The sequence below is a fragment of the Magnolia sinica genome, chromosome 15 (genome assembly GCF_029962835.1).
Source record: "Magnolia sinica isolate HGM2019 chromosome 15, MsV1, whole genome shotgun sequence".
NCBI lineage: Eukaryota > Viridiplantae > Streptophyta > Magnoliopsida > Magnoliales > Magnoliaceae > Magnolia > Magnolia sinica.
Genome location: NC_080587.1, coordinates 26364558 through 26388500, shown reverse-complemented (window position 1 = coordinate 26388500; position 23943 = coordinate 26364558). Strand labels below are relative to the sequence as shown.

The window sequence follows — 23943 nt, the reverse complement described above, 5'->3', positions numbered from 1 at the left end:
TGTAGGTTTAGGTTTAGGGATTTGAGAATACATTTAGGTTATAGGTTTAGGTTTAGGTTTAGGTTAATGTTAGGTTATAGGTTATAAGTTTAAGTTATAGGTTTAGGTTAAGGTTTAGGTTATAGGTTTTGGTTTAGGTTATAGGTTTTGGTTTAGGTTAAGGTTATAGGTTTAGGTTTAGGTTTAGGTTAAGGTTTAGGTTTAGGTTATAGGTTTAGGTTTAGGTTATAGGTTATATGTTATAGGTTATAGCTTTTGGGAATTGAGAATAGGTTAAGGTTTAGGTTTAGGAAATCGGGTTCGGGTTCGGGATCGGGTTTAGGTTTGGGTTTTCAAGTTTAGGTTTAGGTTTAGGTTAGGGAGTTGAGATTAGGATTAGGTGTAGGTTTAGGTTTACGGATTTGAGAATACATTTAGGTTTTAGGTATAGGTTTAGGTTTAGGTTATAGGTTTAGGTTTAGGTTTAGGTTAATGTTAGGTTATAGGTTATAAGTTTAAGTTATAGGTTATAGGTTAAGGTTTAGGTTATAGGTTTTGGTTTAGGTTTAGGTTTAGGTTTAGGGTATAGGTTTAGGTTTAGGTTATAGGTTATATTTTATAAGTTATAGCTTTTGGGAATTGAGAATATGTTAAGGTTTAGGTTTAGGAAATCGGGTTCGGGTTCGGGATCGGGTTTAGGTTTGGGTTTTCAAATGTAGGTTTAGCTTTAGGTTAGGGAGTTAAGATTAGGACTAGGTGTAGATTTAGGTTTAGGGATTTGAGAATACATTTAGGTTTTAGGTTTAGGTTTAGGTTTAGGTTATAGGTTTAGGTTTAGGTTTAGGTTAATGTTAGGTTATAGGTTATAAGTTTAAGTTATAGGTTATAGGTTAAGGTTTAGGTTATAGGTTTTGGTTGAGGTTAAGGTTATAGGTTTAGGTTTAGGTTTAGGTTAAGGTTTAGGTTTAGGTTATAGGTTTAGGTTTAGGTTATAGGTTATATGTTATAGGTTATAGCTTTTGGGAATTGAGAATAGGTTAAGGTTTTGGTTTAGGAAATTGAGTTCAGGTTCGGGATCGGGTTTAGGTTTGGGTTTTCAAGTTTAGGTTTAGGTTTAGGTTGGGAGTTGAGATTAGGATTAGGTGTAGGTTTAGGTTTAGGGATTTGAGAATACATTTAGGTTTTATGTTTAGGTTTAGGTTTAGGTTTTTGGTTTTGGTTATAGGTTTAGGTTTAGGTTTAGGTTAATGTTAGGTTATTGGTTATAAGTTTAAGTTATAGGTTATAGGTTAAGGTTTAGGTTATAGGTTTTGTTTTAGGTTTAGGTTTAGGTTAAGGTTTAGGTTTAGGTTAAAGGTTTAGGTTTAGGTTATAGGTTATATGTTATAGGTTATAGCTTTTGGAAATTGAGAATAGGTTAAGGTTTTGGTTTAGGAAATCGGGTTCGGGTTTAGGTTTGGGTTTTCAAATGTAGGTTTAGGTTTAGGTTAGGGAGTTGAGATTAAGACTATGTGTAGATTTAGGTTTAGGGATTTGAGAATACATTTAGGTTTTAGGTTTAGGTTTAGGTTTAGGTTATAGGTTTAGGTTATAGGTTTAGGTTTAGGTTTAGGTTAATGTTAGGTTATAGGTTATAAGTTTAAGTTATAGGTTATAGGTTAAGGTTTAGGTGATAGGTTTTGGTTTAGGTTAAGGTTATAGGTTTAAGTTTAGGTTTAGGTTTAGGTTTAGGTTTAGGTTTAGGTTTAGGTTATAGATTATATGTTATAGGTTATAGCTTTTGGGAATTGAGAATAGGTTAATGTTTAGGTTTAGGAAATCGGGTTCGGGTACGGGATTGGGTTTAAGTTTGGGTTTTCAAGTTTAGGTTTAGGTTTAGGTTAGGGAGTTGAGATTAGGATTAGGTGTAGGTTTAGATTTAGGGATTTGAGAATACATTTAGGTTTTAGGTTTAGGTTTAGGTTAAGGTTTGGTTATAGGTTAGAAGTTTAGGTTATATGTTAAGGTTTAGGTTATAGGTTTTGGTTTTGGTTAATGTTATAGGTTTAGGTTTAGGTTTAGGTTATAGGTTACATGTTATAGGTTATAGTTTTTGGGAATTGAGAATTGGTTAAGGTTTCGGTTTAGGAAATCGAGTTCGGGTTCAGGATCGGGTTTAGGTTTGGGTTTTCAAGTTTAGGTTTAGGTTTAGGTTAGGGAGTTGAGATTAGGATTAGGTGTAGGTTTAGGTTTAGGGATTTGAGAATACATTTAGATTTAGGTTTTACGTTTAGGTTAAGGTTATAGGTTATAAGTTATAGATTATAGCTTTAGGGAATTGAGAATAGGTTAAGGTTTAGGTTTAGGAAATCGTGTTCGGGTTCGCGATTGGGTTTATGTTTGGGTTTTCAAGTTTAGGTTTAAGTTTAGGTTAAGGAGTTGAGATTAGGAACAGGTGTAGGTTTAGGTTTTTTAGATTTGAGAATACATTTAGGTTTTAGGTTTAGGTTCAGGTTTTAGGTTAAGGTTATAGGTTTAGGTTAGGTTTAGGGTGTGGTTTAGGTTAAGGTTATAGGTTTAGGTTAGGTTTAGGTTTAGGTTAAGGTTATAGGTTTAGTTAGGTTTAGGTTTAGGTTATAGGTTATAGGTTATAGGTTATAGGTTATAGGTTATAGCTTTAGGGAATTGAGAATAGGTTTAGGTTATAGGTTTAGGGTGTGGTTTAGGTTAAGGGTCTGGTCCCTGCAAATACAGATATAAATATGGCCTGCTCCAATTGGCCAGACCCCTCCAATGCTGTCCATAGGAAATGGACAGCTTCATCATGGTCATAACAGCGGTTCCCACCTTCCAGGGACCCCCGCTCATCTAGATAGCTCCGACGCATATCTGGGTCTGCTCCATCAATTTTGAGTAAATACAGATATAAACATGGCCTGTCCAAATGGCCAGGCCACTCCAATGCTGTCCATAGAAAATGGACAGCTTCATCATGGTCATAATAGCGGTTCCCACCTTCCAGGGACCCCCGCTTAACATCTGGATAGCTCCGACGCACATCCGGGTCTGCTCCATCAATTTTTACGAAATTATGTATGTCCTGCTCATGAGCATGCCTAATATTGCCAATGTATGGGATTCAGCACAAATACATTTTCATGATTTAAAGAAGGGAACTCGAGGATTTTCCTTACCTTCTATTGTATGCTTCTAAGGTGTAGATGGCCCCTGAAACACACATATATCCTGGGAATCGCTTCTCAAAACAGCAGACTGTTTTCTTTTAAAACTCGTTCATCTCACCTGAAAACCTGTCACATAATGAATAACTATAATCACAATGATAACTATTGTGAATGCACTATAATGAACAAATTATTATTACTATAGATAACTATAATTACAACATAGATATCATGCACACAATATCACATAATGTTTCTCTACAAACGGTTCTCTTTCAGACAAACTCACCTCAAGCTCAATGTGGCCATTTCAATGGACAAACTTGTATTAGAATTAGCCTGATTCAGTGACTCTTTGACAGAATTGAGCTTCAGTAAGAGTTCCTTGACATCCATGGTTATGGAGCATAATTTTCTAACTAGTAATGCACTACTCCCCTCTGAACTAAATCAAACCCAACATCCAAAACAAACACCCAATTTCCAACATCATTCTCATTACGGGGTGCATCCAAATAGGCATCAAACAAGAGAAAATAAATTGCAGTTGATTACTATAAAGCCTTGAAATTCCATCTAAATAAATGAAATGAAAAACAGAATTCAAAAATAAAAACACTAGCATTTCTAATAATTTTCTTTTGCAATCCAAAGAAAACATGAAGGGATAGTGGAGAACTTATTAAATTGAATTGCAAAGATGTGAAGGTATGTAGGAAACTCTAAGAGTACATTTGGAGCACTTATTATTGAACTGAAATTAACTCATTGGCATTCATATCAAATTTAAGTTAGCATAATCAAATGAAATAACCACAAGGAAGTTTCTAACATAAATTATAAAATCAATAAACAGCGTCAAAGGAATATTCATTCATAAAAACAAAAAACATCATATAAATAGCTAGGAAGTCATAAACTTAAAAATAAAATGTAAAAGATTACATCCACACGTATATCAACAAAGGAATCAAATAAAAAACCATATATCAATAGTTTCAAACCCAAGAAACTCATGACACAATCTAAGGCTGAAAATATCGTGCTTACAGACAATCCGTTCTCTATCGTGCTCTCCCAACTCTTTTAGAAGCCTCACTTTCAAATGTTGAGGCATGTCCTGCAGCATCAAGTTTCAATGTAGGGCATCCAACCATACAACCATGTGGGTCGACTCATGGGTAGAGAAAAAAATGGGACTCAAATGCAATCCACACAAAACATTCCTTGTTGAGACATTTCATCAAATAGTTAACATGCATGACATACAGGAGATTATATACAATTGATTTTTCAATTTTTACAAGTGAGGCCATTGGCAGTTTTTTGAAGGAGACATTGGAGGAAAACAAACTTTGAATGCCAGGATACGGGGAGTAGGAAACCTCTGTTCAGTGAGCTCCTGTGCCAATTTCTGTAAGCAGCTGAAGTGGTTGCACTTCTTCCTTCTTGGGCGGCTAGTTCAACACCAAAAAGAAAAAAAAACTTCAACAGATGCTTATTTGAAACATCAACCCATTTTCAAATGAATGATGCTCATTTGAAATTGCAGATGATCACTCCTCAATCTCTCCTCATGCAAATCATCACTTTAGCAGTTCTCTTTTGGAAAAAGAAGATTCCTGGATTCTAAATTTTGATGGAACAGAACAAATACCATAGTCACTAAACTCAGCTTGACTTAACAGACGTTCTAGGTGAGTCAAGTTTTAAGTTCTTACATTAAGTTTTGTAGACAAGCCTTTAAACCAATCTCCTACAAACCTGAAACCAAAAGTAGACCCATTTATCCATGGTCATTAAAACATCCAAATCTAACAATAATTTGAAGTGTGAGGTGAGCGAAAGCAGAATCATCTAATTGGAAAAAAAAAAAGCAATCCCCCAATGAAAAGCAAAACCCAATCTGTGAGTTGACTAAGAATCCAAAGTCAACAAATAAAAAAGAAGGAACAAGAAAAAAAGAGAAAAAGAACTTCTTTCGCAAGGAATCTCTGCATCCAAATATAAAACAAAAATTTTAAAAATAATAATAAGAAGAAGATCAAAATCAGTATTAAAACACCAAATCAAATAAAAAAAGGATTTTACTGGAAATCTCTGCATCCAAATCAAAAAGAAAAAATAACCCAATTGGATAGGTTAATTAGATGCAGAGATTGGATAGGTTAATTAGATGCCACACAAATGGTGGGATGGGCCTCATGCCACACAGAGACTATATAGATGTTACACAAATGTTTTAGGAATGCTAATTTTATCTATGAATGCTTAATTTTTGAATCTTCCTTGAAGAAGTGGTAAAACTTACAAGCATGGAGGACAAATTGCTACATTGCCACCTAACTGGAGAGCTCGGACTGAGGTCGATTACTCAGTGTGCAAAGCTGCAGGAAGAAAATTTTCCAACTAAAAATTCAAATGCATGTTAGATACTACATTGGTGATTGGATACATGTTGCCAAAAGAAACTGTATTGGTAAAAGAAGCAAAAAATCCAAATGGCATGGACTGTAGCTGTATGTTTTGTACAAATAGACTAGTAGAGGCAGAAGCAGAACTTACATCTAGGAGGAAAAACCACCGTCAGGTTAGAAAAATCTTGTTGTATGGAAGTGCATGCTACACATACTCCCCAAGTGACTTTTGAACCTGGGCTTGAACCTTATCTAACATCTGTCATATTTGAACTTTCAGAACTCCCATGCTGCAAATCTAAGCTACCGAAAGACTAGTGGTCAAACTGTAAAAGACGGATCCGCAATTAGCTGATGGGACAGATAGATCTCGACTGATGCCAATCTAACACCTTTATAACGTCCATGGTCCACCATGACTTGCTGGTGATCAATTCTATTTAGATTCCCTAGGACCATTTATTGGTGATCAGTTCTATTTAGATTGAAACACACTCCACTGTTCAAAACTCAACAGTCAAAATTTCTAACATCACAAATAACAAAAGCATGTACACATCAGATTGATAGAAATATTACTAATAGTTTTTAGTTTCATGAGTGATTTGAAATGGGATTAGTCAGCAATTATTCATGGGATGCCTATAGAATTCAACTTGCTGATATCACTTTGCAAAATAAGTCCATTCAATTTAGGGCATTATTACTTTTTTTTTTTTTTTTTTTTTTACAACTTCAATTTGTTCAATTCATGAATCCAACTCATCTAGTCCGCAGTTACATGTTTCTTATTTGAATCTTCCAAGCCTAACTACATCCCACCAAATGTGCTTATGCGCATGAATTGGAAACAGTCATAATTTCTTATTAGTTAGGACTTAGTAGCTCCAAACCAACAAGAAAATTCTGATGAATACAAGAGCATGGAATTCATTTCAGTTTGCTCAGTTTGCTCGTTTGTTGCAAATGGGGTAAGCTAGTTGTTTTTTTTTCCAAGATTGGTAAGCTAGTTGAGTATGGAAACACCATGTTTAAGAAAGACTGAAATAACATAAATCGTACACACCAGGCTGCATTTGGATGCTCAATTGAATTGAAATCATTCAATTCAATGAAATTGAAATGACCATCATTGGAATAACCCCTTTCCATCCACAATGAAGATCCAGCCCCAAATAGTAATTTAGATTATTTCAAGCCAAACTCAAACCACATGGAATTGCATTTAAGGGCCGGCCATCACAATGTGTTGAAACAAACCACCTCCAGTTTAGTCCTTTCCTCTATGTTTAACTAAATTTTCACAACCAACTACAACTAAGCATCTAAATGCACCCTCAAATTCAAGAGAAGGATAAATAAGATCCAAATCAATGGCAAGATTGCATTCTACACCTGTAAATAGTTTGAATGTAGATGGTCCTTCTCTGGGTAATCTAGAAGACATCTGCTTTCTTCAACATATACAGCCCTAGATCGATGATAATAGGCTTCGCCCTTTGAAATCTACAGGACCAAAAAAAAAAAAAAATCCAATTTCAATGCCCAACAAATTCAAAAGAAATAAATAAATAAATAACAATAATAATAATAAGATTTGCATACTCCTTCCATCCAATGTCGCTCATGTGATCAATGAAATTAAGATCCCGCAGTATAGACGAGAACATATACAACAGATCTGATTCAAAACAAGACACCCATTAAATCAAATTTCAAAATTCAAGATGACAAAGGAACAAATCAAGCCCCATCTCTAACCATCCTGCGTCACGAGGTTCGCCCTCATGATCATCCTGACATTCTCAACCTCGATAAAGACCGGGTGGGCCATGACTTGCTGCCTGTGAATATCAACACCCTTGTTGATATGTGTAGCCTTGACATACTGTATAAATCAAATTATGCATGTCAGGATTAGTATCTTGGCCTGTAGATATGATTGCATGAGAATAGATTTTCAAAAATTTTAATGCAAGAATAGTGGGGCCAACCTGATAAAGTGTTAAGGCCTACCCAAAGTTGAGCTCCAATAGTATAGTGCTAGGCCAAAGAAGAAAATTCCATTTCTTTCAATCAAGCATCATATAGTAGATTTGAATTCTAAGAAAGGTGCTTTAATGGAAATCCGAGATCTTTGGGTAGGATGCAAAAAGGTTCACTTACCTTGAAGCATTTAAACCACCAAGTGCAACTGTTCCCAAAATCAGAAGAAAGGTTTATTAATCATCCAATTTTAGCCAGACAATTCTTCTTTTTAGTCATGTACAAAAGACAAAAGGGATTCACAGAACTTGGGGAAAAAATGAAACATTTGAAGCTTACAAGTGGAGACTCGGAAAGCATGTGCCTTCCACACCAAAACACAACAGTTATCTCGTTGGGTAGCACGAATGGCCCATTGTTGTTATTAGATTTGTTTTACAAGTTCAAACATCTATTAGTAAGAAATTAAATAAATAAATAAATAAGAACTCGAGAAGAACATCTAGCAAATATATTGAATCCCACATATGCAGGCATCGACCAACTTCTACAAAACAATACAAGGATCAATAGAAGTCAACATACATACTTAATTTATGGCTGCCTCTTTTAAGTGTCTGATAGTTCAAAATTAAACTTTGCCTTGTAATTGGGGCAGAAATAATCAATGTTCTCCATATTTTGGGACATGAAAACCTCGGTCAGTAAGCATCACATATTATAGTGAACATGTCATGTCATGCTATACTTCTTCCTGTCTAACAAATATAAGAATAAGTAAAAGAGGCAATAAAATCTATGGAAGATGAAAGAGAGCCTTGCATGCATGTTAAAAGAATAGGAAACCTAAGCCATATCTATATGTCTCCATATCTGTGCAATCAACAACAATTACAAACAGGGAGCAAACAAATGCCACAAAGCAGCCACTCCTTCAGCCCTATTCCAACTATCTTGAGAGGCCAAAATTGCTCTCTCAAATCTGGAAGGTGAAATCCCTAATTCTAAAAATTCTCAGATTCCCAAAATCCTAAAATCCCCAAATCCCCAATTTGTAAAATCAGAAAAACCCAAATTCAGGGTCCACATTCAAATCTGTAAGCCCTAAAATCCCCAAATCCCTAAATGAGGGTCCACATTGAGATTGAGAGAGAGAGAGAGAGAGAAATACCTCGCGTTCGTGAATCTAATTCAATCGAGCTTCAGAGACAAAGAGAGAGAGAAGAGGAGGTCGTGATTGAGAGAGGAATGAAGGTGGTGCGTGGATAGGGAGGGCCTTAGACCATCGCTCGGCCAAATGAGGATGGGCAGGGAGAGAGATGGGGAGTCGAGGATGGGGCTGTTTTTGTCGGGAGTCGAGATGGAGAGAGATTGAGAGAGATGGGGAGTTGAGATGGAGAGAGATGGGGAGTCGAGATGGAGAGAGAATGAGAGAGAGAGAGAAGTGGGGAGAAGATGGAGAGAAAGGAGCGAGAGGGCTATGTTTGTGGGCATTGGAATGAAAGGTGGGCGCGAGAATGAAATTAGGTTTTTTTTTTTTTTTTTGTGCATGCGGAAGCCCACTTGAGGACAGACCATGATGTGTTAGGGCTACGTGTGGCCCACCATAATATGTGTCATTTATCTATGCCATTCATTAAATTAAAATAATTTTTTAGGGCTTTATCCCAAAAAATTTGGCAAATAGAAGGTTTATATGGATCACACCAGAAATCAACGAAAGGCACCTAATCTCCATTGTTTCCCATGGTGTGGTCCACTTGAGCTTTCAATTTATCTACTTTTTGGGACTAATGCATTAAAATGAATGTCAAAATGGATGGACGACTTAGATTAAATACTAAAATTGTGGTGGGCCCCATAGAACTTTTAACGGATGTGCCTTTGTCGTGGTGGTACGGTTATTTAGCTATGGATTAAATCCGTAGTAATATAGCTACGGTTTATATCCGTAGCTAAAACCTCCCATAATCTGTAGCCTTTGCTCATTGAGTACAAGTCAAGTACACATCCCATCACAACCCATGCTTTCTTTCTCCCCAAGATAAGCAATCCTCCCCAAAGTCAACTCTCATGTCACTCACGCCCATCACTCCATCCCATCTCCCTTATAACCCATCCTCTCATTCTCATTCTCTACTTATTCCCCAAGCAACCAAGGAGAGAAAACTTCCAAGCATTCCACGGAGAGATTAGCCAAGTATGTGGCCCACTTTCTACCTCAAAACTCTTAATCCAACCCTTCAATCTTCATCTTCCACCATTAAAGGTTGAGCCAAGGAGCTTAGCATTCTAAGGAACCAAGAAGGAGATCTAACGGTGGGTGTTTTGTAGGATTAGATTGTAATTTTAGTGATGGGCCAAGTGGGCCCTTTCGATTGATGGTATGGATTCTACTTTGGACCCTAAGTGTGGCCAATGGCCCACCATGATGCATATATGAATTCCATGATGGGGCCATTCTCCATGGACCCCATCATGATGTTTATTTGATTACCATTGTAAGAAGTTCATCTAGACCTTGCATTTGATCGGTGGGAAAGGGATTTCCAACATTGATTTATATTTGTGGGCCCACAAGAATGGGGACCCAAGATGATGTATGTATTGTATTTCTAAGGGAGGGCTCATAAAGGTGAAGCCCCTCCCCTCCACATGTCTCTCTCTCTCTCTCTCTCTCTCTCTCTCTCTCTCTCTCTCTCTCTCTCATTGCTGGCCCACCTATTGGGCACATTTATGGATGACCCATACCGTCCAACAAGTGGGACGCCCTTGCTATCCACCTTGCTGGATTGGCTGTCTAGTTGGACGGTCTAGATGATGGGGAAATACAAATATCGGCTTGATCAATCAGCCGTGTGGACCCCACATAGACCCCACCTTGATGTGGGTTTTATCTGCATCGTCCACCCCTTCCCCTGATCGCCCAGATGTGGATCAGGCAGGCCATATCTAGCTGGACCTGCTACTATCCAGCAGCAGGTGTTGTTGATAAAAAAATAAATAAAAATAAATATCAGTTTGATCCAAAATGGGTGGGCCACGCTGATGTGGACCCCACCTTGATGCATGATACATCCACGCTGTCCATCATCTAGATGGTGGGAATCCCACCTAATGTAGCTGTGGACCCCACACTACAAGAAAACTCACTTTTACCAACGAAAATTTTCGTCGCTAAATCCAGATTTTTTGTAGGTAAAAAGTTTTACCGACGAAAATTTTCGTCGGTAAAAGACCGACGTAAAAGGCTTTTACCGACGAAATTTTCTTTTCGTCGACAAAGGTAAGACTTTTACCGATGAATTTTTTCGTTGGTAAAAAAGACTTTTACCAAGATTTTTTTCGTCGGTATAGAAAACTTTTACCGACGAATTTTTTCATTGGTAAAAATTAGTAAAAAACTTTTACCGACGCTTTTTTTCGTAGGTAAACATATTTACACAACTTTTACCTACGAAAATTTTCGTAGGTAAAAATATTTATAAAACTTGTACCTACTACTATTATAGTAGCTAAACATTTTTACAAAATTTTTACCTATGAATATTTTCATAGGTAAAAATATTTACAAAACTTGTACCTACGACTATTTTTGTAGCTAAAAATATTTACAAAATTTTTACCTATGAATATTTTCGTGGGTGAAAATATTTACGAAACTTTCACCTACGAATATTTTTATAGTTAAAAGTATTTGAAAAACTTTTACCTACGAATGTTTTCGTAGCTAAAAATATTTACAAAACTTTTGCCTACAACTGTTTTCGTAGCTAAAAATATTTACAAAACTTTTACCTATGAATATTTTCGTAGGTAAAATTATTTACAAAATTTTTACCTACGACTATTTTCGTAGCTAAAAATATGTACAAAACTTTTACGAAACTTATTTACAAAACTTTTACCTACGAATATTTTAGTAGGTAAACATATTTACAAGACTTTTACCTACGAAAATTTTTGTAGTTAATAACCGTGGCTAATTTCGTAGGTAAAAGTCTCTTCTTATTTTTTTTTTTTTTTAATATTCCACCGCAAAATTCCTGATATACACCTGTTATAATATATTTCATCATATTCTTCCTGATATACACCTGTTATGTTCATCATATTCACATTCACATCTATTTAAACCCAAAGTATGTAAATCCATCCAAACATAAACTATATTCATCCAAACATAAACTACATCCATCCACATCACATTCATTCATGCATAAATACATATAAGTTTAACATCATAAATAAAAAAAATCAAAAAGATGAAGGTGGAGGTGGTGGAGCATCGATGGGTAAGCGTGCAGCGAAAGCTTGAAACATCTCCTTCATCCGTTGCTCATACTCCATTCGCATCTCCTCCATCCTCCTCTCCTACTCCTCCCTCTGTCTCGCCTGCTCCTCCATCCTCATCCTCTCCTGCTCCTCCCTCTGCCTCGTCAGCTCCTCCATCCTCCTCTCCCGCTCCTCCCTCTGCCTCTCCAACTACTCACTCTGCCTCTCCAGCTGCTCTCTGATGTCATAGACGATGACCCGTAGCTGCTGAACCTCTCTCTCTACGATATCAACTCTGCATATGGCGCTCTTGCCAACGACGATGGATTGGGTGGAGGCAGCTCTAGCGGGTGCCATGAGCTTGGCACCCTGGCCAAACCCATGCACATATCCAGAACGGGTACCAAGCACCTCACTTAGGATCTCTGGCTAACTCCGCTGAGTACCATCGAGAGTGGGCTGACTGCATAAGGTGTCCATCGCCACTTGTAATGAAAACATATGAATTTTCATAACAAATAACATTATTATAATTCAATGTAAGGATTTTTACCCAAATTTCGTTGGCTCTAGGATGTACCGAAGATCCCGTCGCTTGCTGAAAGTGAGTCCCTCTGTACAGGTCTACTGGTCCGGGCTCTTAGCCAGTGACGGAATCTCGCTGCGCAATCGAATGGACAATAGAGTTAATATAAATGTATGAAAAGAATATATCAACTTAATAATTACCAGTAATTTCTTAACATGTCATGACGAAGTTGTTCAAATGACTTTGAACCAGTTACATGGTTTACCTCTAACTTTCCCCTGTTGTCAGAATTTATTTTGCTCCTCTTCTGAACACATTATTTATAATACATTGTTGTTAATTACGAATTTAATTGTTACTTTAAGATATCGTAAATATGTAAATATTACCTGAAAAGAATTAGACAAAAATCTATCGTAGAGTATCCGCCAGTCATCATGGGTCATGTGCGGCGGTGCGGACAGTGTGCCCTCCTCGTGGCTCATGCACTGCTTGTACCGCCTATGTAACTCACTGTGGTACTCCTTGAACCGCTCCTTGATCATGCCGTCGACGACATGGGAAATGTGTAGAATACTCAAATCTAAGTCAAATTTATCCTGCAGTTTCGTAAATAATAGATTAAGGCAATAAACTTATTAAAAAATAACTTAACTGTAAATGAACTTTTATAAAATAAATTTTAATTTACTAAAATTTACCTGAAGGCGCTGACGGATGAACTACCGCACATCATCTATCACGTCTGCCCAATGGGGGGTGGTGGGGGGATCAAAGATCGGCACAAGACACCGACCTCAGATGTAAACGACCTGACATTGTTCCCAACAGGTCTAATGCAGTCTTATGGGAACTCTACCATCACCCTACTCTCATGCGTAAGTCACTCTAAAAGCAACCCACGCGTGGGTCCATGTCCTCGTCGGTGAGTCGACGATGCTGTTGCAAAAGAAATATATAAGTCTTAAACATAAACAAAAGTCATTAAAAGAAATATATATCTAGACTTACATGCAGTGGTCGGTGTATATGCGACGAGGGATCATACGCCTGTGATGCAACATGTGACGGCGATGTTGTCTCCATCGCATTACGGGTAGAAGAGATAGATCCAGTGCACGAATGACGTGGTCTCCTACCTGGTGTCATCACTGAATATGTACGAGCTACGAACTTATAAATTTAAACAATGTCAATACAAGTGGAATATACTAAAATATTATACAAGTAGTGTTAATGGTACAATGCATTTGTGTTTATGCTTAGAGGGATGATTAAAATATGATTAGACCATTAACTATAATGCAAGCAGAACATAATAAAACTGTAAACTTTAATCTATAACCCTTAGAAATTCCATTACACGTTGTCATTCTATATTAAATACACATATTTCGTTGTAATACGAAACAACTTTGAGGTAAACTAGAAGATAGGATCGAAACGTCCATTTGCAACAACTAATGAAGTACGTTGCATGCTTCTGCTACGCTCCGGTTTGAGGAGGACATGATCAGAAATTGATACATGCATGTATGGGGATGTAACTAAGGCCCAAGTCCCATATCAAGGATTTTACCTCGTAATAAGACTTAGGCAATGTCTCACCGTCCAGTAATGCTTCTTTCAACAAGTCAAGTAACATATCGAACGATTTGTTACTCCAACGATTTATTATCTTCAAATGAAGTAACCTTGTAAGAAAATTCAACTTGGAGAAGTTCTCAGACCCCGGATAAAGTGGACGTTGCGCATCCCTCAACAACCTACTAAACTTCTCTGATTCGACATCACCCATAGGAGGAATATCTTGGCTACTGCTTGTCGTTGCAAAATCGGTATCTGCAATTGTTCCCCTAAACACATCCCCTATGATATCTTGTATTTCGTGAACATCTTTATCCTCGTCATCTGATAAATTGGGTCAGCAAAGACTTCAGTGGCCTCAACTCTCTGACGGATATCTTCACCAGGATGGATCCACCAAGTATAACCCTGGTCAATCCCAACTATGAACAAATTGTCTTCTATTTTGTCTAAAGTCTTATAAATCATGTTCTTGCATTTTCGACATAGACACCTAATCCTATTTCTTGAGTCTGCCTGATTTTACACAATTTCCATGAATTCTTGAACCCCTTGTTTATACTCTGGGCCAAACCTGTTCTTAGCTCGCATCTAACTCTTATCCATCTATACAATGAAAAGACTAGATTTAGTTTATAGAAATAGGTGTAAGATTAGGCTAGGTTTAGGTTATAGGTTAAGGTTTAGGGAATTGAATTTAGTTTATAAGTGTAGGTTATATGTTTAAGTTTAGGTTTAAGTTTAGGTTACGATTTAGGGAATTGAGTTTAGGTTATAGGTTATAGGTTATAGGTTATAAGTTTAGGGTTAAGGTTATAAGTTTAGGTTAAGGTTTAGGCTTAGGTTATAAGTTTAAGTTTAGGATAAGGTTTTGGTTTAAGGTTATAGGTTTTGGGATTTGAGAATAGGTTTAGGTTAAGGTTACGAGTTTAGGTTTAGGAAATCGGGTTTGGGATCGGGATCGGGTTTACGTTTGGATTTTCAAGTTTAGGTTTAGGTTTAGGTTTTAGGTTTTATGTTTAGGTTAAGGTTATCGGTTTGGGTTTAGGTTTAGGTGTAGGTTATAAGTGTAGGTTATAGGTTTAGGTTTAGGTTAGGTTATAGGTTAAGGTTTAAGGAATTGAGTTTAGGTTATGGGTTTATGTTATAAGTGTAGGTTATAGGTTTAAGTTTAGGTTTAGGTTTAGGTTTAGGTTTAGGTTATAGGTTTAGGGAATTGAGTTTAAGTTATAGGTTATAGGTTTAGGTTAAGGTTTAGGTTTAGGTTATAGGTTTTGGGATTTAAGAATAGGTTTAGGTTATAAGTATAGGTTTAGGTTAGATTATAGGTTAAGGTTTAGGGAATTGAGTTTAGGTTATAGGTTATCGGTTTGGGTTAAGGTTTAGGTTATAGGTTTTGGGATTTGAGAATAGGTTTAGGTTAGGTTATAGGTTAAGGTTTAGGGAATTGAGTTTAGGTTAAGGTTTAGGTTTAGGTTATAGGCTTAGGGATTTGAGAATAGGTTTAGGTTATAAGTATAGGTTTAGGTTAGGTTATAGGTTAAGGTTTAGGGAATTGGCTTTAGGTTATAGGTTTAGGTTATAGGTTATAGGTTTAGGTTAAGGTTTAGGTTTAGGTTATAGGTTTTGGGATTTGAGAATAGGTTTAGGTTATAAGTATAGGTATAGATTTAGGTTAGGTTATAGGTTAAGGTTTAGGGAATTGAGTTTAGGTTTTAGGTTTAAGTTATAGGTTATAGGTTTGGGTTAAGGTTTAGGTTATAGGTTTTGGGATTTGAGAATAGGTTTAGGTTATAAGTATAGGTTTAGGATAGGTTATAGGTTAAGGTTTAGGGAATTGAGTTTAGGTTAAGGTTTAGGTTTAGGGATTTGAGAGTAGGTTTAGGTTATAAGTATAGGTTTAGGTTAGGTTATAGGTTAAGATTTAGGGAATTGAGTTTAGTTTATAGGTTTAGGTTATAGGTTATAGGTTTAGGTTAAGGTTTAGGTTTAGGTTTAGGTTATAGGTTTTGGGATTTGAGAATAGGTTTAGGTTATAAATATAGGTTTAGGTTAGGTTATAGGTTAAGGTTTAGGGAATTGAGTTTAGGTTTAGTTTTAGGTTATAGGTTATAGGTTTTGGGATTTGAGAATAGGTTTAGGTTCTAAGTATAGGTTTAGGTTAGGTTATAGGTTAAGGTTTAGGGAATTGATTTTAGGTTTAGGTTTAGGTTATAGGTTACAGGTTATAGGTTAAGGTTTAGGGAATTGAGTTTAGGTTTAGGTTTAAGTTATAGGTTATAAGTTTAGGTTAAGGTTTAGGTTTAGGTTATAGGTTTAGGGATTTGAGAATAGGTTTAGGTTATAAGTATCGGTTTAGGTTAGGTTATAGGTTAAGGTTTAGGGAATTGAGTTTAGGTTATAGGTTATAGGTTTAGGTTAAGGTTTAGGAATTTGGGTTCAAGTTCGGGTTTGGGTTCGGGTTTATGTTCGGGTTGAGGTTTAAGTTTTGGTTTAGGTTATTATAAGTTAAGGTTTAGGGAATTGAGTTTAGGTTATAGGTTTAGGTTATAGGTTAAGGTTATAGGTTTAGGTTATAGGTTTAGGTTAAGGTTTGGGTTTAGGTTAATGTTTTAGGTTATAGGTTTAGGTTATAAGTGTAGGTTATAGGTGGTTTAAGTTATAGGTTATAAGTTTAGGTTTAGGTTTAGGGTTTAGGTTATAAGTATAGGTTTAGGTTAATGTTGTAGGTTATAGTAGGGAATTGAGAATACATTTATGTTTTAGGTTTAGGGTTTAGGCTTAGTTTTAGGTTTAGGGTTTTAGTTTAGGTTTAGGAATTCGGGTTAAGGTTTAGGGAATTAAGTGTAGGTTATAGGTTTAGGTTTAGGTTTAGGTTATAGGTTAAGGTGTAGGGAATTGAGTTTAGGTTATAGGTTATAGGTTAAAGTTTAATCTATAGGAATAGGTTTAGGTTTAGGTTATAGGTTTAGGTTAAGGGTGTGGTCCCTGCAAATACAGATATAAACATGGCCTGTCCAAATGGCCAAGCCACTCCAATGCTGTCCATAGAAAATGAACAGCTTTATCATGGTCATAACAGTAGTTCTTACCTTGCAGGAACCCCCGCTCAACATTCGGATAGCTCCGATGCATGTCCGGGTCTGCTCTATCAATTTCGAGCAAATACATAAACACGGTCTGTCCTAATGGCCAGGCCACTACAATGCTATCTATAGAAAATGAAAAGCTTTATCATGGTCATAACAGCGGTTCCCACCTTTCAGGGACCCCCTCTCAACATCTGAATAGCTCCGACGCACATCCGGGTCTGCTCCATCAATTTCGAGCAAATACATAAACACGGCCTGTCCAAATGGCCAGGTCACTCCAATGCTGTCCAAAGGAAATGGACAGCTTTATCATGGTCATAACAGCGGTTCCCACCTTCCAGGGACCCCCGCTCAATATCCGAATAGCTCCGATGCACATCCGGGTCTGCTCCATCAATTCTAAGCTAATACAATTAAATCCTAAATTAGTTACTCATCTAAGGTTGGATGGATTGTAATACTGTTATATTTCCATTTAAACGTTCATGCCAAAAATTCGACAGCATCTCCCCATGCATTTCCGGATAAGTTGATCTTACATTACATTCCGATGCCAAATATCTAAAGCAATGTAAAGATATTTGGCATCGGATACGGAACGAAAGAAACATATCCAGAGAGAAATGAAGAGATGGACCGCGGATCAGGCATGAACATTTAAATAGATTATATGAGAGCATACTATCCATCTAACTTTGAACTATCCAAAATGGGACAATTTGAGCGATTTCTATGCTACCAAAAATACACCATATCTATGTATGGCCCCATAGAAATCCTCAAACGAGTAACTAATTATCTAACTTACAAATCTATAAATTACAAGTCATAACTATAAACTAACTAATCACAATAATAATTTAAGATAAAAAAGATGTAATATACAAGTTCATTAAGGTTTGCAAGGACAATTTTAGGCAACAGAAGGCAATGGAACAATATAAGTTGCATTAGTAACAGAGGGACATGGATGAAGCAAATATCAGCTTGATACAAGACTACTGGCCTCAATAAGTTTTCGACAGTAAGCCTTCAATTCCTACTATTTCTAGTGGTATGGTGTAATTGAGTTGGATTATGATTCAATTTTAAGCTCATGCCCTAAAATGAAGGGTAAAAAGATGGATGGCGTGGATAAGACATATACATCATAATGGCCACATAAGAGTTTACTAGTATGCTGCCTTAGTGCCGGGATTGAGTACTACTCCTACTAGAACCCATCTAGAGATAGATGGTCCTGTTGGGATATGGCTTAAATGATGATTTGTATTTCATTTGTATCAACGAATTTGTGCAATAGATTTTTGTGGGAGCAGAAGAAAGCATGACAAAGCTGTGTTTGTGTTTCTATAGGGTAACACTAATCCCTGTTTAAATCATAAGGAAATTTTCTTGACATCAAGTATTTAGACATTTCTTATTTTTTAGTAGTATTTGGACGTTTCTTATTTTTGAGTAGTATTCTTGACACTAAGGAACAGGAGGGTTTCAAAAACAAAGTCCTCTCTTACAATGGTATTAAGATAACATTTGCTTCTGATAGTGGTTTGGGCTTTGTGCAGGGGCTTAATGGAGATGATTGTGGTAACAGTCAATCATATCCACAGCCTTAACCTGACTATCAATAGTATTTGGAGTGCATGAGCAATGAGATGTCCTTTAGGCTGTTAATGTAAAGTTTCATTTGAAACTCAAGTTAGTTGTTGGAATGGCCAAGTTCGGGATCACTGCATACTAGCTTCATCATAGACTATTTATATAAACAGACTATCCAATCCATGAATAATTGCAAGGCTGAAGATGGAGAAAGAATACCTTGAAAAAGAGAAAAGCGTACTTCTGGGCACTGAATTGAATCAGGATAACCAGGACGGTGCTCTCGAGATCACTGTCAGTGGTGAGAAGTATTGTTGCCTCAGATTTTCAAAGGCAAAGAAATGAGATCTGTCAACAAAAGAAAGAGTTGTTAGCTACCCAGGACCTATGCCAAGATCAATCTAAATCAAGGTGCATACATGCAGCAAGTGCTTAGTTCCAGCAATTCTCATCTGTGTGGGTGTGGGTAGGTGTTGTCAATCAAGTCAATTGATTGGTTTCAAATGCAGAATAGAAGCTCAACACAATCATGTCAATTGATTGGTTTTTTGAATCCTTGATTTGGGGCTGTTTGCATGCACCACCCTCAACAATGTGAAGTAATGCGCCCTAAAATCCCCAAATCCCTAAATGAGGACCCACAACGAATCAGGAATTCACAAATTGCTAAATCCCCAAATTCCTAAATTGATATTGAGATTAAGAGAGAGAGAGAGAGAGAGAGAGATACCTCGTCGATCTACCTTCTGAGAGGGCGTGCGCGTGGCAACGGTAGGGTGGAGAGATTAAAGAGAGAGGAAGAGAGAGACAGAGAGAGAGAGGGAGAGTGCGAGAGAGACAGAGACGAGAGAGCAGAGGGTGTGAGAAAGAAAGAGAGGGAAAAAATCAAAGCGCGAGGGAGGGGGAAATGGAATTCGAAAGAGGGTTTTAGAAATCCCTCTTCGAAATGGATTTAGGCTTTTAAATCCGCACAATGTGCGTTTTACACACCGTTCATGATGCTGGTTGGTGCTTTGTGGGCCGCACTATGATGTATGTGTTATATCCACACCGTCCATCCATTTTGAGATATCATTTTAAGTCAAGACCCAAAGAATGAGGGAGATAAAAATCTGTATGGACCCCACCATAGAAAACAGCGGGGAGAGTGATTCCCATTGTTGAAACTATCCTAATGCCCATCGTAATTCTGGGTCCACCGAGATGTGGTTCACAAATCCAGTCCATTCATTTTGTAAGACCCGTATCCTAGCCCATATTATTCCGTAGGCTTTCGGGTCATCCCAGTCGAATTTCGGCAACCCGTGATTAGTTATCGGTGTTTGCGCGTGACCTAAGTCGTGTCCCATACATCAGAGTCAGCTCAACTCAAAACTTATACCCTTGCGACCGCACCGTTGCCGCGGTTCTGATGCTGCGTATTACGCACCAAAGCGATACCCGAGCCAGGAGATGTGGGCCCACGTTCGGTTTTAGGAAAAATGCCATGCGTTGTAAATCCCAAGAGAGCATCACATCAATCCCATCAAATAGGTACACATCACACATTAATGTGAAGTACAACCACCTCTCCTCTAAGTCAACTCTTTCTTACAACAAGCACACACCCTTCACCCATCACCATCACCATCCCTCTCCCCATCACCCATCACTCTCTCACCCATCCCTCTCTCTCTCTCCCTTTACATCACATCTTTCATTTATCTCTCATTTTCTCCTAAGCTCCACGAGAGCAACCCACGTCCAAGCTCTATGGGAGAGAGAGCTAGTGTGGCCCACCTTTCTACCACCCGATCCCACCATCTTAAGCCCATCTTAACCGTTGAAATTGTCCCTTTGGGATTTTATCATGCATTGGTGGAAGAAGAAAGAAGAAATCTTGAGGTGGGTGATTTTTATTTGGATTTTTATGATGGGACCCATTTTAATGTGTGTATGATCAAGGAGGGGCCCATAGTGGTAGGGTTCCTCCGCTACATCTCTCTCTCTATCCTCCCCCTAGAATGAAGTGGGCCCCACCTATTAGTGTTAAACCTACTCCATCCATCAGATGGTGTGGCCCACCGCATTTCAGGTGAGATTCGCCGTCCATTGTTGGGACGGTGGGAGGTCCCACTTGCTAGACTAAATATCATATAGTATATCGATATTATATTAATAGATATACACACACACACACACACACATGGTGGGCCACATTCATATGGGACCCATCCTGATGAAATGTGGGCCACTTCCGCGTGGGACCCACCACAATGCCTATGTTTATCCAAGACGCTGGACGTGTTGATGGGTAACAAGGAGTGCGTGTACTGACATGGGCGTTTAATAACCGCTAACACAAATATATATATATATATATAGCCTTTTAAAGTTTTACGGTGGGCCACTTATGCAGGCCCCACCTTGATGTATGGAACTAATCCACTCCGTCCATCCCATTCCTTAGCCCATTTCAGGCGTTAAGCCGAAAAATGATGCTAATCCGAATCTTTGATGAGCCACATCATGAAAAACAACAGTTTTGGAGATATAGACTGTTGGGGGCTGCTGTGATGTTTATATGCATCAAATACACTTAAGATTAAGCTTGTTAGGCCTGTCTCGAGCCTGGGAACCCAACCAACGGGGTGCATTCTACTGATGTGGGCCCCACTTATGATAACCTGCAAAAAGGAAAGAAAAAAAAGACGAGTGGTTGACGCTGCTGCTGTCAGCGTCCAGAGGATGCTGCAGCAAGCGGCATCCTTCTGCTTCGAACGACAAGGTAGGCCCCACTTTAGGCCCCACCATGATGCCTGTTGATCATCACCACCGTCTAATTGATGGTACCCTTTAATTATGGGGATATCCCATAGAAATTCAACCGTCCATGGGAACTCAGGTGGCCCACATCACAGCAACAGTGAGGGAATAAACGTCTACCATTGGAACCCTTTCTGGGTCACAGAAGCATTGGATTATTATGAAATTTGTTTTTCCTCTTCACCCGGGTCTTTGTGACCTTATGAACAGATTGGATGAAACGTTGTGGTGGGCCCCACTTACCATGGAAAGTGGATTGGCTGGCGTACCTCAACAGCAGCCATTGCTACTATTGTACTTGATGTCAGCAAGGTCTGTGGGACCCCCTTGACGTATGTGTTTCATCTATGCCACCTATGCCGTCCACATGGGGATGGTGGGGCCTGATGCAGTGGCCGTCCACATGTGGGACGTGTGGACCCCACCTCAATGTGTGGGTTTTATATCTACATCATCCATTGTTGGACGGTGGTAGATAAAGCCTACCTTGATGTATTTATTTTAAATCCAGGCCATCTATCTGCCTTATATCCAGCCATCTATCCATGTGTGTACCCCTCCTTAATATAACTGTTTTATTTACGCTGCCTGTGTAGTGGATCCTGCCTTGATTGTATTTATTTTACATCCCCCATCCATCACCGCAGATGGACGCACCCTGATTGTATGAGGCCTGCCTTGATGAATGTGTTGTATTCACACTGTCTGTCCATTTTGATGGATGTATAGCCCACTTTGATGTATGTGGGTATATCCCAACTGTCCATTTATTCTCTGTGAAGTGATGTGTGGGACTCACCTTGATTTATTTATTATAACCCACACCGTCCATTTTATTGGTGGGCCACATGTGTGGACCCGACCACGATGCATATGTTATAATCTATACCATCCATCACATGGACGTTACTAGGTGGAGCGCACTGTAATGCATGTGGTTTGTATCCACGATGGCGTGCTTCCTTCAGCACGTGGGGCCCACTTGATGATGTGTGTGGGGTCCAAACCGTTCATGGACCCCACCTTGATTAATGCATTGCATCCGCACCGTCCAACCCATGGACGGTGGATGCAGTTTGGCTGGGGAACCTCACACCAGCTATATAGTTGGTCAGTCGACGTCAGCAATTTTTGTGGGTCCCATTTAATGTATGTGACCCCCAAGCCGTCCACCTATTTTGCCAGCGTGGACACCACCATGATGTAATTATTTCATCCACACCGTCCAGGCTGTCTGGACGGTGCTGGGAAATGTTTGGACAGTGCTAATCATCATATGTGGGCCATGTGCCCATGGAATGACAGTGTATAATGATACACATGTTACATTACAACTATTGAAATGATTTTTAAGGTGGTCCAAGCTCATTTGAGGCCCATTGGAGCGGCCCACTTAATATATATGAGGTCCATTGGAGCAGCCCGTTGATGTGGCCCGCTTGACGATTATGAGGCCCATTGCGATGTATTTCTGACCCATATGTCGTGCCCATTGTGATATATTTCCAGCCCATATGATGTGGCCTATTGTAATGTAATCGAGATCCATTGATGAGGCCCATTGTGATATATTTCCGGCCCATTTGGTAAGGATCAATGAGATGTATTTCTGGCCCATGAGATGCGGCCCATTGTGATGTATATAGGCTAGGTATGTGGCCCGTGGCCCATTCGAGAGGCCCACTTTGATATACATGAGGCCCATTGATGCAGCCAAATTAATGTGTATGAGGCTCGTTGGTGCAGCCCATTGAGCGGCCCATTATCATATATGTTTGGCCCATGTGATGCGGCCTATGTGATATGTATTAGGCCCGATGTAATGTATTTGTGGCCCAGGGGTAGAGGCCCATTGTGTTATATTAGGGCCCGTGGGTTGAGGCCCATTGTAATGTATTTAGAACTCATGGGTAGAGGCCTATTGTGATATATTTGAGGCCATTTGCTGCGAGGGCCCACCTGTGATGTATATACGACCCATTAGTGCAGCCCATTTGTATTGGCCCATTGACTCGCCCTATTTGTATCGGCCCATTTGACTCAGCCCATTGACTCAACCATTGACTCGGCCCATTTGTATCAGCCCATTTGACTCAGCCCATTGACTCGACCCAATTGTATTGACCCATTGACTCGGCCCATTTGTATCGGCCCATTTGATCGGCTCAATTGATTTGACCTATTTGACTCGACCCATTTGATTCCACCTGTTGTGTATTTGAAAACCATATATTTCGACCCTTGAATAAAGCCCGACCTAATGTATTCATGGCCCATTGTGACATATTTTCAGCCCATATGATGATGCCCGACTTGATGTGTATTAAGCTCTTGAGTGAGGCCCATGCTGTTGTATATTTGACCCTTATGTGAGGCCATGAGTCTACTGTATGTTAGGTTCTATATGGGTCATTCCTTGGGAGTAATGTTGGTTAAATGTCCACATTGTCGAGGTTGATTGTCGATGCCTGTTATTGATACCGATTATGAGTATGTGACAGCATAGCATT

The 23943-nt window shown here is 38.6% G+C and overlaps 1 long non-coding RNA gene across 1 annotated transcript; it reads right to left on the bottom strand.

The window, feature by feature from the left end:
- Positions 1–4768: 4768 nt before the first annotated feature.
- On the bottom strand, positions 4769–8996 carry LOC131227968 (uncharacterized). Its single transcript, XR_009162655.1, has 4 exons — positions 8718–8996; positions 5709–5886; positions 5455–5530; positions 4769–4907 (listed from the first exon to the last, which is right to left on the bottom strand). It is a non-coding gene; the product is annotated as an uncharacterized LOC131227968 (long non-coding RNA).
- Positions 8997–23943: the final 14947 nt, after the last annotated feature.